The sequence below is a fragment of the Ornithorhynchus anatinus genome, chromosome X1, assembly GCF_004115215.2.
Source record: "Ornithorhynchus anatinus isolate Pmale09 chromosome X1, mOrnAna1.pri.v4, whole genome shotgun sequence".
Classification (NCBI taxonomy): domain Eukaryota; kingdom Metazoa; phylum Chordata; class Mammalia; order Monotremata; family Ornithorhynchidae; genus Ornithorhynchus; species Ornithorhynchus anatinus.
The window spans coordinates 39,211,127-39,226,384 of NC_041749.1; the positions used below are offsets into that span (position 1 = coordinate 39,211,127).

Below are 15,258 nucleotides of genomic sequence, written 5' to 3' on the forward strand. Positions count from 1 at the left end.
CCAGCTCCGCCACTTGTCTATGTGACCTTGGGTTTAATTCTCTGCCTCAGTCACCTCATCTGTAAAATGGAGTTCAATACCATGAATCCCATGTGGTATATGGCCTGTGTCCAACTTGATTAGCTTATATTTACTCCAGGTCTTAGTACAGCGCCTGGCACACAGTAAGTGCTTAATAAAAAAAAATTAGATTGAGTGCATTATCTGCATTAATCAATGAACACACTTCTTGGATCTTGAAGGTAAATATTCTCATTTCTACTCAGCACCTACAAGAATATCCCACAATACAGCTACATTATGTTCCTCACAAACAGCTACATTATAGAAAAGGTTTTTCCACGGACTTGCAGCCATTTATTAGGTTCCAGTCCAGAAACTGCTCTGACAAGATGGGCAGACCTTGGGTAGCAACTCCCTTGAAAATCCCCCTCTCTTCTCATTTAGTCTCCTCATTTCTAGGGGCTTTCCTATCCCACTGTACCCCAAATTCACCCCCCTCCTCCCATCTCCCCACCCCCACAATCCAGGGTTTTTTTAGTGGTTGTTCATAGCTATAGGGTTGTTGCCAACTGAATCATCCCTCCTCTCAGGCCCAGTCCCAGACCAAAAGGGAAAGGAGAGAAGAGGCAATGTCATAGCAACAACTAAGAAACAGTATGGCCTAGTGGAAAGAGTACAGGCCCGAGAATTAGAGGAACTGAGTTCTAACCCCAGCCACCACTTGTCTGCTATGTGACCTTGGGTAAGTCACTTCTCTGTGCCTCAGTTCCCTCATCTGCAAAATGGGGATTAAGATTGTGAGCCCTACATGAGAGGGATTGTGTCCAACCTAATTATCTTGAATCAACCCCAAGACTTGGTACAGTGTCTTGCACATCATAAGCACTTAAATACCATAAAAATACATTTTAAAAAAACTAATGCCTCCAATCTGTACTGGTCTGTCCTTGCCTCCATTCTTACAGCTGGGTCACAGAAGTGGGAGGTAGAAAGTGGGTGTATGTGGGGGTGGGTGTGGGAGGGTGTGGGGTGGGGGTGGGGTGTGTGTGTGTGTGTGTGCGTGTGTGTGTGTGTGTGTAGGTGGCTGGATGTGATTGTGGGGAGAGAGGACTGGCTCTAGCTATGGTTTCTGGCCAAGGACTGGGGGAAAGCATGTCCAATCCAGCCATGTTTGCAGATAGGCTTCAGTTGTAGAAATAATAGCACGCGAGGCTAAAGGTAAGCGGTGGTGGTCACACATCAACTTTGAATCATTCATTCAATAGTATTTATTGAGCGCTTACTATGTGCAGAGCACCATACTAGGCGCTTGGAATGTACAAATCCGTAACAGATAGAGACAGTCCCTGCCCTTTGACAGGCTTACAGTCTAATCAACTTCCCTGCATCGACTGGACCCGTCTAGATGGGTTTTACGTACTCCAGGGAACACCAGCAGGGAGTGAAAACCCGTCTCTAGATTTTACATATTATGAGGTACCCAAAACCTAGGGCCCATCCATATTAAAAGGACCAAACTTGGATCTCCAGACCTCTAATGCTTTTGCCAAAGACTTCAGAGCCTACAGGAGGCTTCATGCTAGCGTTGGTCGATGAGACATTACCTGAGTATGGATTTCACAGCCCTACCCACTCCTCTACTGCCTTCTGGCACCTAGGAGAAAATACTCCAGAGCTTAAAAGCTTCTGGTGCATGCTGACTGGCTGCTCCAAAATCAGGGAGGACATTTTCCTTCCCTTCTTCCTCTTTATTCCATATTATGTCTCATGCACCTCTTAAATCAACTTCAGAAAACCTAGTGCCAACATAGAACACACCCTTATTTAACTGACCTAGAATTTAGCTGCAGCACTAGATAAACCCAGGGATTCAAACGTTTTCCTCTTTTCCTTGCACGTTGTTAAGTGTGAACTTATGGTAGAATTATTATGTAGCTCACCAAAGGGAAATATATTTTTCCATGGGTGCTACCTAGAGGGGAAGGGTAAAAATAAATGTGTGTGGCACTTTTTCAAAAGGCTCTGGAAGAAAATGCTTTCCCTTTCATCATCACCTTTTCCTCTCTGGTAAACGACAGGGTCGAACTCCCAAGCTGTTCAGAGCTCGCTATGGAGAATCCTAGGCTCATTTCCTCCTCTCGAGTGTTCAGGGCAGAGGGAGGGGAAGAGAAAAACCTTTGTGAAAACCAAAAGCTTTGTATCATCTCTCTCAGAGTGTTCCAAAAGCCCTATAATTCACCTTTTCTACCACCATGCAGATAAAATTTACCAAGTAGCTGACGGGTGATGGGAAAAGAACAGGAAATTAAATCCGGAAAACTGCACTAATAGCTAAGCAGCTAAGAAGATGGGGTTGATCCTTTCTTTAAAGCTGATGATGCGAGTTAAAAGCTCTGCCCTGAGTCTGGGAGGGGCAGACTGCACAATATTTCACAAAGTACAGCTCCACCCCCGCCCTATTTTACTTCCCCAAAAGAAAGTGACCCACATAGAAGATCCGCCACTTCCCAAGTTTCAGTTGGCACTTTCGATCTGAGCAAAAACGGCGCAGTTCAGTAGCAGTTAGTCTTCCATGTGCACATGACCATCTGCTTTCTTTCGGTTTGCACCCTGGATAATGGAGACCACAACTTAGACTCATCAGCCAGGCTTCTAGCTTCACCTCTAGACTACGAGCTTGTTGTGGGCAGGAATGTGTCTGTTATATTTTACTCTCCCAAGTGCTCAGTACTATGCTTTGCGCACAGTAAGCACTCAAGAAATACAACTGAATGAATGAACGTATGTTTGCTTCAGTAAAATGGACCTGGCTTTCTAGTGTCAGTGTAACTGTTTACTATGCCGCCTTAACTGTTTCGTCCAAAGTCTTCAGAAGGATGTGACTACCTGCTTAACTCTGGCCTCTTCTGTTGACTGTCAGAAGAAGCAGTAAAGGGGAGAGGCAGCCAAGGGGTAAATATAACATATAAATGGCTTGAGGGGAATTTATCACGCATTGGAGAGGTAACTCACCCCTACACCTGGAGTGGCGAGAAGCTGCCCCCCTCCACCCCTTAAGCCCTCTAGGAACATATAGCGGCATGGTGTAGTGGAATAAGCAAAGGCCTGGGAGTCAGAAGGTCATGGGTTCTAACCCCTGCTCCACCATTTTCTGTTGAGTGACCGTGGGTAAGTCACTTAACTTCTCTGTGCTTCAGTTACCTCATCTGTAATATGGAGATTAAGACTCAGTACCATGTGTCCAACCCTATTTGCTTGCATCCACCACAGTGCCTGGTACACAGTATGCGCTCAACAAATTGTACTTTCCAAGCGCTTAGTACAGTGCTCTGCACACAGTAAGCGCTTAAATATGACTGAATGAATGAATGAATGAAAGGGGATGGAGTGAGCAGGGGGTGGGATTGTGGAGTACAGGGCAGGGTTTTTTTGTTGCTGTTGTTTAAAACTAGGGGATGGTATTGGTGCCTGTCTACTTATTTTGTTTTGTTGCCTGTCCCCCTTCTAGACTGCATGCCCGTCATTGGATAGGGATTGTCTCTATCTGTTGCCGAACTGTACTTTCCAAGCGCTTAATTCAGTGCTCTGCACACTGTAAGCGCTCAATAAATACGATTGAATACCACAATTAATCAACACCCTCCCATCTCACCAAGCTACTCTATTACAACCCAGCCCGCACATTTCACTCTTCTAATGCTAACCTTCTCATTATACCTCTATCTCATCTATTTCACTGATTCCTGCCTCTGGCCTGGAACACCCTCCCTCCTCACATCTGACATACAATTACTGTCCCATTTTTAATGCCTTATTGAAGGCACATCTCCTCCAAAAGGCCTTCCCTGACTAAACCCTCCTTTCCTCTTCTCCCATTCCCTTCTGTGTTGTCCTGACTTGCTTCCTTTGTTTATCCCCACTCCCAGCCCCACAGCACTTAAGAACATATCTGTAATTTATTCATTTACATTAATGTCTGTCTCTCCTTCTAGACTGTAAGCTCACTGTGGGCAGGGAATGTCTGTTTATTGTACTGTACCTTCCCAAACACTGAGAACAGTGTTCTACACACAGTATATGCTTGATAAATATGATTGATTCAGGCAGGCTAGAGTCTAAATGTACAATAGCTGAAGGACTCATGCCTGGGATATCCTAGACTTGGTCAGGTCAGGTCCCATAAAATCCAGACAGAATGGAGTGGGCCAGGGGCCTAATTTCCAACTCATGCAGTGATCTCCCTTACCCAGCACTGGCATCTCTCCCTCAGGCCCTGACAAGACCTATGATACAAGTCTGCAAGCATCTAAGCCTTGAGCTACAAGCTAGATGCACTACTAATACAGTGGGACTGAAAAAGAAAGGGATAAACCACAACCCCTGATGTGAGAAAAAGATTCACACCTAAAACCCTAAGTCATTTGAAAAGCCTACTGAAGCGTTGTATTCATTCTAAGAACAAACCACACATCAGAAAGGAGTGTGGGCAAAATGTCATCCTTAGTACAAAGGATAAAAAAAGCTAAAAAGCCGACAGCTAAAATGCTTAGGAAACAAGGACGACATGGCCTAGTGGAAACAGAATGAATATGGGAGTCAGAAAACTCCAGTTTTAATTCCAGCTATGCCTTGGCCTGCCAGTAACCTTGGACAAGGCACTTAATCTCTGTGGGCCTCAGTTTCCTCATATGTAAAGAGAGGATAAAATGCCTCTTCTCCCTGCTCCATGTCAGATAGGGTCTGGGTCTGATCCAACTGTCTATTATCTAACGCAATGCTCAACACAACAGGTGGTACCTAGTAGGAAAAAGATATCCAGAGATCAAGTTCAAAATTAATGACATAAGGGTGGCATTTAATGAGCACTTTAATGGGAAACTACCACAAAAGCAGTAGACAGCTTCCCAGTCCTCAAATAACTTACATTCACAAGGGGGTGGACCCCACCAGACCAAAGCCATTTCCAAATAGTGTGCATAAAAGGAAAACAGGATGCCATTCAAGGTATGGTTATATCATCTAAGTATCAGTAATTGAATAAACAAATAAAAATCTAAACACTACTTAAAATTCTAAAGCTAGGAAATAAATTAAAACACACAAGTTCCATGGATAACTTTTGAGTTGATATGACGAAGGTGTTACGATTCATCAGGGGCAGGTTTCCTAAAGGAGATGGAATTTTAATAGGGCTTGGAAGGTGGGGAAGAGTAGCTTTCAGGTGGATGTGGGAGACAAGAAAGGGGATGTTCCAGGTCAAAATTAACAGCGTGAGTGCGGGGGTAGAAGCAGGAGAGTGTTGAGTGAGACACAGGTAGAAAGTGAGCTTGGAAGGAACGAAGGGTTTGAGCACAGCAAGAGTGAGTGGGTAAAGGGAGAGAGATGCTAAATTTAAAAATGAGGAAACAGCACTGTGGTAGAGATGTGAGTTGCCTAAGATCAGTCAGCAAGCTGTTGGTGGTAACAGAATCAGAATCCAGGGTTCCTGATAAAGTTCAGCACTCTAATATCTGGTCTAAACTTCCTTTTCCCAATGCCAAGACAACTTTGGGGCCTCTACGCCCCATTTTGCAAGAGAAGGGAAAGAAGGAGAGCCACATTCTTTTAAGGGCAAAAGTCTTCATATGTGTTGGGACTTTGCTTCCATCAAGGACAGAGATAAATGTAACTTACAGACTGAAGAAATTTCTCCATGGCCACCTCCTCATTGAATTCAGTGTGGCTTAGAGGAAAGAATACAGGGTTTGGAATCAGAGGACCTGGTTTCTAATCCCAGCTCTGACACAAACCTGCTCTGTGACCTTGGGCATGTCACTTGACTGCCCTGTACCTCAGTTCCCTCATCTGCAAAAATAGGGATTCAATACTTCTCCCTCCTACTCAAACTGCGAGTGAAACGTGGGACCTGATTATCTTGGATGTATTGCAGTGCTTAGTACAATTCTGGCCACATAGTTAGCCCTTAAATACTGATTGGGGTTTTTGTTAAGTGCTCACTATGTGCCAGGCACTGTACTAAGTGCTGGGGTAAATACAAGATAATAGGGCTGGAAAGAGTCCTTGTCCCACATGGGACTCACAATCTTAATTCCCATTTTATAGATGAGGAAACTGAGGCACATAAAAGTTACATGACTTGCCCTAGGTCACACAGCAGACAAGAGGAAGAACTGGAATTAAAGCTCAAGTCCTCTGACTCCCAAGCCCGGGCTCTTCCCATTAGATCTCAATTTCATCCAAATTTCATCCAATTTCATCTTAACTGTAAGAAATTAACACCTCCCTCTCAGTCATTTGGATGAGTTAATTCACATTTTCCTGCAAAAATGTGGTTTCTTCTAGAACCTGAGAAGCAGCATGTCCTACAGAATAGAGATCGGGTCTGTGAGTCAGAAGGAACTGGATTCTAATCCCAGCTCCACCACTTGCCTGCTGTGGTGGACAAGAGCTCACAGTCTTAATCCCCATTTTTACAGATGAGGTCACTGAGGTCCAGAGATGTGAAGTGACCCCAAGGTCACCAGCAGACTAGTAGCAGAGCTGGGATTAGACCCAAGTTCTTCCGACTCCTGGGCCTGGGATCTGTCCACTAGGCCACTCCGCTTGCCTGTGCTTTGTTGATGCCTGCTGTCTCCATGCAACCATTATCTTGTTCACTAACTCCAACACAGTCGAATAAAAAACTTGCCACCGAACCTCTGAAGAGTGTAAATTATTGCTTTGATTCAATTCGGTGGCTAAATGAACTTATCCAAGAAAGATCTGCATTTAAATAACCTGTTAGCCAGTCATGAGGTGCCAAGAGCAATTATTGCTGTAAGACATTTAGTAGGCACACCAGGCCATTAACATTAAAATATCACTCCAGGTTTTTAAGCCCACCCCCATGCCCAAGGAGGTGGAAGGACAAAACGAACTGGATGCTTTGTCAATTTCGTTCCATTTGGATTATTTATTCATTAAACTAATTAGATAATAGCAAGTCTAGTGTTTCAGCAGGGAGACACAAGTTCCAAAATATGGAGGGCTTTGTCCTTAGGGTCCCAGGATCAAAACAAAATGTTCTTCAAGAAACCACCAAAAACATAGCTTTCTATACACCTCAGCCAAAGATTCCATGTCACCTTAGGCATGTCTCTCAAATACCTCCTGCTTTAGTTTTCTCAGAACAAGGAGGATGACAGAGAGTAGAAGAAGATGAAAAAGGTTGAGTAAGAAGAAATGCAGTTTTATGGACACATCTAAGGATTGTCTCTGTTGACGAACTGTACTTTCCAAGCCCTTAGTACAGTGCTCTGCACACAGTAAGCGCTCAATAAATACGATTGAATGAATAACTCCTAGGGCAGATCTAAATTAGGCCAATAATTCATTGTAAAACCATTCCTTTGTCATCTTTACCCAAAATATTAACATTTGAGATAAGGCTTAGTACTACAACAGTGTTGGGCAAACACTAAGCACTCAAAACATTTGCTGATTAGTTACCCAGTGTGAAAAACGTCTGAGAACTGAATATCCTTTCAAAATAAAGGATTCATAAGCATTTGGGAAAACAGCCAATAAATTACAGAAGGTGATCAACCAATCCCAACTGAGGAAAGGGAAACAGGACTGTGATGAAAAAAATCAACACTGTATTCTAGTTTAGTCAGTCAGTCAATCGGATTTATTGAGCACTTACAGTGTCCAGAGCATTGTACTTGCTCTCCCAATAACTTGGGAGAATACAATATAAAAATAAACAGACATATTACCTGCCCACACAAGCTTACAATCTAGAGGGGGAGACAGACATTAATATAGTTTACAGATATGAACGTAAGTGCTGTGGGCTGGGAGGGAGGATGAATAAAGGAAGTAAGTCAAAGCGAAGAGAAGAATTTGGAGGGGGGGAAAGAAGGGCTTAGTTAAAAGAAGGCTAGTTTACTTTCACCTAGCCCTGTTAATTGAACTATTAGCACCTAATCCCCAGGTGTAGATCAAGCCCTACAGGATCGAAAACTCCTTGTGGGCATGGAACATGTCTAGCAACTCCGTTGTATTCTTGTCTCTCAAGCACTTAGTAAAATGCTCTGCACACAATAAGCACCCAACAAATACTACTGATGATGATGATGGTGATATGAGAGGAAGGCTCAAAAAGCTTCCAATAATACAGCCTTCCAGGGTAGGGGACAGGAGCATCTACATATAACCAAAAATGTGAAATCACAGCCACACTGATAATGGAGACTGAAATGAAAAAGAAAATAGGAAGTCAGCAACCACGCCTTGGATCTTGGCATTCACTGGAAATCAAGTCTGCCACAAGTAGCCCACAATCCCCTCCCATAAGTCTCTCTTCCTTAAAAAGGTCTGGGTGGATGGATTTTGGCCTTAGCTTGTGGATTTTTAAAAAAATTTATTACCCTACCAAATATTATCAGGTCATTTATCATTTTACAACAGGAGGAATCCAGGTGAACTTAAAAAACTCCAACTGCTAAAGAAGGGCAAAGGGCTCGATCTAAACCTTAGGGATATCTGTTGTCAGCAGAGGCATCAGGAGGTAAAAAAATACCCTTCACCATGGAAAAAAAAAAAAAGACATGGAATTTTCCCTTGCAGCATCTGCAGCAAGGGTGGTATTTCATCTCGGCACAGACCTCTCGCCCACGTTCTGCCTCCGTCCGTCCTCCCTCCTCCTATCCGACAATGACTCTCCCCCTTTCAAAGTCTTACTGAAGGCACATCTCCTCCAAGAGGCCTTCCCTGATTAAGCTCTCCGTTCCTCTTCTCCCACTCCCTTATGTGTCAGTCTGACTTGCTCCTTTATTCATCCCCCCTCAGCCCCACAACACAATGCATATCTGTAATTTATATTAATGTCCATCTCCCCCTCTAAGCTTGCTGTGGGCAGGGAATGTATGTCTTATACTGTACACCCCTAAGCTCTTAGTACAGTGCTCTGTACACAGTAAGCACTCAATGAATACGATTGAATGAATCTCTCCTCGCTTCTCAAATTGGTTCAGGAGGTCACACACAGACACACACACACAGACTCTCTCTCCCTCACTGCCCCCTCCTTTCCTGCTCTGAAATGACCACTGAACCTGTATAGAACCAAGGTGGGGATAAGGGAAGGGAAAACTTCACTACAGTAGAGGTCAAATCTGCCAAAGGTTTGAAGACAGTAAAACGCTGACCAGAATAAAGCCAGCAAACAATGCTTTTGGCAGGCACCTGGAATTATCATCTAGTGAGCCCTGTATAAAACAGCGTCTGTTCAAGCAGCATCCTGATGGGTTTAGGGAATGACTAAATGCCTTTTTAATGTTTCCTAATCTCATCAGTAACCATGTCACCTTAATTGGGTCTTTCTGGTCTATGTCTCTTGGCTAGATGCGACCTAAATACACAGCTTGAGGCCAGCTCCACAGGAAATGTATTCCTTTCCCGCTTGAACTGAGAAATGTCCAAAACACAACCCACCCACCTAGAAAGTTGAACAGCCTTGTGCCTCCCACCCAGACATCAAGCAATCTCCTGAAGGGACTTAGCCTCTGCCACCTACCACCAGGCCCTGAGTCCCGACCACTGTTGTAAACCGGCCCCTCTGAAATACCATTAGCAGCTCTGCACTGAACAGCATTCTCCAAAGGCAAAACCCCTTTGATTCTAACTCATCAATACCTGCTCATTCCTATCAGCCCTCTAAATCCTTCTCCTAAACTTCCAGACAGGTCAGAAATGCTACAAGTCATTGGAGTTACTTCGCACCATGGGGAATAAGACCTAGTTCATTCATTCATATTTATTGAGTGCTTAATGAGTGCAAAGCATTGTGCAAAGCACTTGGGAGAGTACACTATAACAATAAACAGACATTCACTGCCAACACCGAGCTTACAATCTAGAGGGGGAGCCAGATAATATAAATATATTACAGGTATATAAATAAATGCTGTGGGTCTGGGGGTGGTGGGCATTGAATAAAGGGAGTAAGATGCAGAGGAGAGTAGGATAAGAGGAAAAGAGGGCTTAGTCAGGGAAGGCCTCTTGGAGGAAATGGGTCTTCAATAAGACTTTGAAGGGAAGAGGGTAATTAATCATCAGTTGGGTATGAGTTCAACCTAAACTTAGAAGAGGAGAATTGAAAAGATGGAAGAGACTATCTCTCAAATTTATATAGGTCATGCCCTCTGACAGATCTCAAAGCAATTAACTGACGTTTCTTCACTTAATGAGATCATGGTAATCACCACCACACAACCAACTTGAAAAGGGGCAGGAGTAGACCTCATCTAAGTGTACAAAACTTGAGGCCCAGATAGGGTTAATTAGCCTTAATTTTTCAACTCCCATTAGACCTTCATATCTCTTAAGTAGTTGGGAGCATGTCCTACTTAGATGTCCTCCTCAGACTGTGAGCACCAAGTGGGCCCTGATTATCCTGTATCTATCTCAGTGCTTAGTAGAAAGCTTGTCAATTTAGTAAACACTTAAGTACCACAATTTTGTCAAAAAATTTACAAGGCTACAAACCAACAAATACCATAAAAAGGGCCCTTGCAAACCTAAGCTTTGGCATCTGAAAAGTCACCATACTACATATTGTCACTAGCAGAGGAAGATTCAAATCCACAAAGAGCAAACAATAACCCACTTAAAAGCCACAAAGAGAGATGTTTCAACCCAGTAAAGTTTTTCCAGGGACATTTTAGGGCAAAATGCAGCTTTTGGTCATTCCTACCCTGACCCATCTTTAATGGCCAGTCTTGGTGCGATATATGGAAATAGGTAATGAGGGAGGAGTCAGTTGACTTATTTTTACCTGGCCTTTTTTTTTAACCTGGAATTCAGAGTGGAGCCAAATGGTATCAGATGCCTACCTTTCTCACGAGTTGCATGAGAGTCTTTCTGAAAAGACTATCACCACATTCAAAGAAAAGGTTTGCTCAGCTTGCTGAGCTGACAAACATCCTGGTAGACTGGAGTTGGAAACAGGTGGCACAACAACCAAAAAAGTTGCTAACTCTCTCACTGTTCCTCGATCTCATCTTTCTCGCTGCCAGCCTCTCGCCCACATCCTATCTCTGGCCTGGAATGCCCTCCCTCCTCATATCAGACAGATAATTGTTCTCTCCCACTTCAAAGCCTTATTGAAGACATCTCCTCCAAGAAGCCTTCCCTGACAAAGCCCTCCTCTCCTCTCTCCCACTCCCTTCTGTGTTGCCCTGACTTTCCCCCTTCATTCATCCTCCCTCCCATCCCCAGAGCACATATGTCTATTTCTGTATATATATGCAATTTATTTAAGTATATTAATGTCTGTGTCCTCCTGTAGACTGTGAGCTCTTTGTGGGCAGGGAATGTGTCTGTTTGTTGTTATATTGTAATAATAATGTTGGTATTTGTTAAGCGCTTACTACGTGCAGAGCACTGTTCTAAGCGCTGGGGTAGACACAGGGAAATCAGGTTGTCCCACGTGGGGCTCACAGTCTTAATCCCCATTTTACAGATGAGGTAACTGAGGCACAGAGAAGTTAAGTGACTTGCCCACAGTCACTCAGCTGACAAGTGGCAGAGCTGGGATTTGAACTCATGACCTCTGACTCCAAAGCCCGTGCTGTTTCCACTGAGCCATGCTGCTTCTCCCAAGCGCTTAGTACAGTGCTTTGCACACAGTAAGTGCTCAATAAATATGATTGAATGAAAAAGGTCAACAAACTTACAAAGCACTTGTAGCCAGCGACCACTGGGAGCAAATCAAGCCAGAAGGAGAAACACATTTTAGAATACCAGAAAGATCTCTGGTTTTCCTGATTTTAGATGATGTAATCTGGCCGTCTCCCTCTACTTCCTCCTTGCCACTTCCTGAGTAATTCTCAGAGGAGCTACTCACCTTTCTTCTCATACCCACTCCTCCCCATTCACAGAGCCATGGAAATCAGCCACGTAATTTCATGAAGCCTTCACTAGCAACAGAAGGGACTAACCTCACAGGCAGCCTCATTCACCTCCTTGATGGTTTGTAATTCCGGTTCCCCAGCCCAACAGTGAGAGTGCCAAGAGGGATTTTCAAAGATATTTGGGAATAGCAATCCAGAGCCCCTTTGCCCTGGGCTGTGTGTGGGCTCCGAACACACCAGGCACAACCTGTAGTTTACCTTCTGCCTTTCCTAAAGAGAGCCCTAGATTGGCCTTTTTTAAAAAAAAAGGTATTTGTTAAGCACTTACTATTTGCCAGGCACTGTACTAAGCACTGGGGTAGATAAAAGCTAATCAGGTTGGACACTGTCCATGGCCAACATGGGTCTCTCAGTCTTAATCCCCATTTTGCAGACAAGGTAACTGAGGCCCAGAGAAGTTAAGTGACTTGCCCAAGGTCACCCAGCTGATAAGTGACAGAGCCAGCTTTAGGACACATGTCCTCTGACTCCCAGGACTGTGCTCTTTCCACTAGGCCAAGCTGCTTCTCTCCCTTCTGACTGTAAATAATTAGTCAACTTTAAGTTAAGGATGAGGGGCAACACCACCATGAGTTGGAGTCAATACCCTTCCATGACCTCAGCCTTCTGCCTCTCCTGCCAGTCAATCAATTGTATTTACTGAGCACTTACAAGGGTAGAGGACTGTACTAAGCGCTTGGGAAAGTACAAAACAATGATATTACAGACACATTCCCTACCACAACAAGCTTACAGCCTAGAGAGGGAGACAGACACTAATAGAAAGAAATAAATGACAGAAATATACATAAGTGCCGTGGGGCTGCGTAAGGGGATGAATAAAGGGAGCCAGTCAGGGTGACGCAGAAGGGAGTGGGAGAAGAGGAAAGAAGGGCTTAGTCAGGGAAGGCCTCTGGAGATGTGTCCGATGAACCACACCACTGGGAACCCCCCCGCCTCCCCAGCCCTCCAGGTTCTGCTCCCAACCTACCCACAGCAGGCCGAAATACACTTTAAACAACTGGGGAGGATTATTGGACCTCAATCTGCCTAGGCAGTTAGAAGCCTGTAACCGGGTTCTTCAACTGCAAAATTTTGCTACTCTCAGGCGTTGATCATTGCCTCTGTATTCCTGAGCATTATTATGACCTTCTTCATGTGCCCTGTGGCCAAGTGGATAGAATCGGCGTGGTCTAGTGGATAGAGCCAAAGGCCTGGAAGTCGGAAGGACCTGGGTTCTAATCCCAGCTCCGCCAACTGTATGCTGTGTGACTTCACTTCCCTTGATTTAGTGACCTCATCTGTAAAATGGGGATTAAGACTGTGAGCCTCATGTGGGACATAAAGTGTGTCCAAACTCACAATCTTGTATCTATCCCAGAGCTTAGTACAGTGCCTGGCACATAGTATGTGTTTAACAAAATACCATTAAAAAAGAGTATCACACTGTCCCTCCAAGCAAGTAGAGAGAGTGAGACAACTCATGTAAGAGCTCCTTGCAAAAATAAGAGCTATACAAATAAAAAGTCAAAATTCTTTACTATCTGGCTCGAGCAGGCTGCATGACTAGTGCAGGGGATGATTGGGGGAAGAAATGGGCTAGTATATATTGTGTATTTGCAAGTCTAATAGGATCCAAAGTTTTTTAAAACTTTTTTAAACCTCTCCCCTACCACCACCAAGTTCCTTATGACTACTCACTCTATTGTACTCTCCCAAGATATTAATACAGTGTTCTGCACACAGCAATCACTCAATAAATACCATTGATTGACTGAATCAAGTTAGGTCAGAGAGAAGCTGCTCTTCCAGGCAAATAACCATCCAGGCAAATAACCAGACAGAGCAGTCCTCTGGAGCATCTCAAAGGCAGAAGGAGAAATCAAGGCTTAGACAGCAACTGCTTTGGGTTTATGGAGCCCTGGAGAGACACAGTGACACAGCAACTAGAATACCATAATAATTATAAGCACTTACTAAGTGCCAAGCACTGTTCTAAGCTTCTAAGGGGTTGATACAAGTCAATCAGGTTGGACACAGTCCCTGTCCCACATGGGGCTTACAGACTTAATCCCCATTCCACAGATGAGGTAACTGAGGCCCCGAGATGTGAAGTGACTTGCTCAAGGTCACATAGCAGACATGTGGCGGGGGTTGGGATTTGAACCAAGGTCCTTCTGACTTCCAGGCCTATGCTCTAACCACTAAGCCACGCTGCTGCTAACTGCAGCAGGGTCTGGGTTCAAAACAAACCGGCTACAGTCAACATGGCATTAGGAAACAGTCATCTTTCACAACTCCTATTACAGTACAGGTGTAATAATAACAATAATAATAATGATTATTAAGTATTTGTTAAGCATTTACTAAGTGCCAGGTATTATACTAGGCACTGGGGTGGATACAAGCAAATTGGACTGAACAGAGTCTCTGTCCCACGTGAGGCTCAGAATCTCAATCCCCATTTTGCAGATAAGGAAACTGAGGTACAGAGAAGTGAAGTGACTTGCTTCAGGTCACACAGCACACACCCAGCATGCAAAAGGGGAAGCCAAGTCAGGTGCTCTTGTCCCTTAAATATTTTACAGTCCAACTTGGGAAGGATTAAATAATCTGTTGAAATAAAAAGTTTTTAATTTTCTCAACATCCTCTGATTATTGCTACACACACAGACACACACACAAAGGCCATGTTCATGAGCGATATTATGAAGTTACAACAGTGCTTGACCTGTTGATTGAAGTCACTGCCCCCTGCCTGGATAGAACAGTAACACAAAGTTCCCATTGATAGGCTCTCAAATCCCACACTGGCGCTCGGATCTATTATTTTATGTCAAGTTAGCTCAGTTCAGCCATGTAGAAGAGATTGTATTGAAGTCACTGGGATCCACTCCAGTAACAACAGACAATGGGCCATTCTCCCTTCTCTATAGCAGACAACCACACCCTCTCCTGCCTTCTCCCTGTCTCTCCTCAAATGGGAAGCCTGCCGCTGAGAAGAATTTAATGGGCCAAATTCCACCCAGCATCCTCTCCCCCACTTCAAACCCTTAGTGAAGGCACATCTCCTCCAAGAGGCCTTCCCTGACTAAGCCCCTCTTTCCTCTTCTCCACTCCCTTCCGCATCACCCAGACTTGCTCCCTTTATTCTTCCCCGCTCCCAGCCCTACAGCACTTATGTACATATCTGTATATAATTTATGTACATAACTGTATATATTTTCATTACCCTATTTATTTAGTTAATGAAATGTACATCGCCTTGATTCTATTTATTTGCTATTGTTTTAATGAGATGTACATCGCCTTGATTCTA

General features: G+C 44.0%; 1 protein-coding gene across 3 annotated transcripts in view; it reads right to left on the reverse strand.

The window, feature by feature from the left end:
- The window catches only part of ARHGAP26 (Rho GTPase activating protein 26), a 472,294-nt gene that overhangs the window by 397,949 nt on the left and 59,087 nt on the right, over positions 1 to 15,258 (reverse strand). The gene's annotated exons all lie outside the window — the stretch shown is intronic.